The sequence below is a fragment of the Lottia gigantea genome (assembly GCF_000327385.1).
Source record: "Lottia gigantea unplaced genomic scaffold LOTGIsca_295, whole genome shotgun sequence".
Lineage (NCBI taxonomy): Eukaryota > Metazoa > Mollusca > Gastropoda > Lottiidae > Lottia > Lottia gigantea.
In genome coordinates this window covers 49,463-51,676 of record NW_008708966.1, presented here as the reverse complement: position 1 = coordinate 51,676, position 2,214 = coordinate 49,463, and positions in this window count along the sequence as shown.

Genomic DNA, 2,214 nt, shown 5'->3' with positions numbered 1-2,214 from the left:
CAGATAGTCCATGTGAACATTGGTGCAAAATTTCAGCATTGTAGCTTTGTAAGTTTTGACGCAAAAAATTTATTTGTCTTTGAACACTTCATGTGCACCAATATGCAGACTGCATATAGCTAGTTTGAAAACTTAGAGATTTGGATTTGATTTCTTGTGTTTTTTGAAGTCCTTGGGGTCTAATTAGTAGGAAAAGATCAAAACTCGAGCCAAAAGTTTGTATTTGAAAAAGTTGTCTATAGGCCATATTTGCCTCTATGGCCAATATGCATTAAAAATGTAAAAAATTATTTTCTGTACTATGGCAGATATTTGAGTTCTGTTTTTTCTGACATGTCCAGATAGTCCATGTGAACATTGGTGCAAAATTTCAGCATTGTAGCTTTGTAAGTTTTGACGCAAAAAATTTATTTGTCTTTGAACACTTCATGTACACCAATATGCAGACTGCATATAGCTAGTTTGAAAACTTAGAGATTTGGATTTGATTTCTTGTGTTTTTTGAAGTCCTTGGGGTCTAATTAGTAGGAAAAGATCAAAACTTGAGCCAAAAGTTTGTATTTGAAAAAGTTGTCTATAGGTCATATTTGCCTCTATGGCCAATATGCATTAAAAATGTAAAAAATTATTTTCTGTACTATGGGAGATATTTGAGTTCTGTTTTTTCTGACATGTCCAGATAGTCCATGTGAACATTGGTGCAAAATTTCAGCATTGTAGCTTTGTAAGTTTTGACGCAAAAAATTTATTTGTCTTTGAACACTTCATGTGCACCAATATGCAGACTGCATATAGCTAGTTTGAAAACTTAGAGATTTGGATTTGATTTCTTGTGTTTTTTGAAGTCCTTGGTGTCTAATTAGTAGGAAAAGATCAAAACTTGAGCCAAAAGTTTGTATTTGAAAAAGTTGTCTATAGGCCATATTTGCCTCTATGGCCAATATGCATTAAAAATGTAAAAAATTATTTTCTGTACTATGGCAGATATTTGAGTTCTGTTTTTTCTGACATGTCCAGATAGTCCATGTGAATATTGGTGCAAAATTTCAGCATTGTAGCTTTGTAAGTTTTGACGCAAAAAATTTATTTGTCTTTGAACACTTCATGTGCACCAACATGCAGACTGCATATAGCTAGTTTGAAAACTTAGAGATTTGGATTTGATTTCTTGTGTTTTTTGAAGTCCTTGGGGTCTAATTAGTAGGAAAAGATCAAAACTTGAGCCAAAAGTTTGTATTTGAAAAAGTTGTCTATAGGCCATATTTGCCTCTATGGCCAATATGCATTAAAAATGTAAACAATTATTTTCTGTACTATGGCAGATATTTGAGTTCTGTTTTTTTCTGACATGTCCAGATAGTCCATGTGAATATTGGTGCAAAATTTCAGCATTGTAGCTTTGTAAGTTTTGACGCAAAAAATTTATTTGTCTTTGAACACTTCATGTGCACCAACACGCAGACTGCATATAGCTAGTTTGAAAACTTAGAGATTTGGATTTGATTTCTTGTGTTTTTTGAAGTCCTTGGGGTCTAATTAGTAGGAAAAGATCAAAACTTGAGCCAAAAGTTTGTATTTGAAAAAGTTGTCTATAGGCCATATTTGCCTCTATGGCCAATATGCATTAAAAATGTAAAAAATTATTTTCTGTACTATGGGAGATATTTGAGTTCTGTTTTTTCTGACATGTCCAGATAGTCCATGTGAATATTGGTGCAAAATTTCAGCATTGTAGCTTTGTAAGTTTTGACGCAAAAAATTTATTTGTCTTTGAACACTTCATGTGCACCAATATGCAGACTGCATATAGCTATTTTGAAAACTTAGAGATTTGGATTTGATTTCTTGTGTTTTTTGAAGTCCTTGGGGTCTAATTAGTAGGAAAAGATCAAAACTTGAGGCAAAAGTTTGTATTTGAAAAAGTTGTCTATAGGCCATATTTGCCTCTATGGCCAATATGCATTAAAAATGTAAACAATTATTTTCTGTACTATGGCAGATATTTGAGTTCTGTTTTTTCTGACATGTCCAGATAGTCCATGTGAATATTGGTGCAAAATTTCAGCAATGTAGCTTTGTAAGTTTTGACGCAAAAAATTTATTTGTCTTTGAACACTTCATGTGCACCAATATGCAGACTGCATATAGCTAGTTTGAAAACTTAGAGATTTGGATTTGATTTCTTGTGTTTTTTGAAGTCCTTGGGGTCTAATT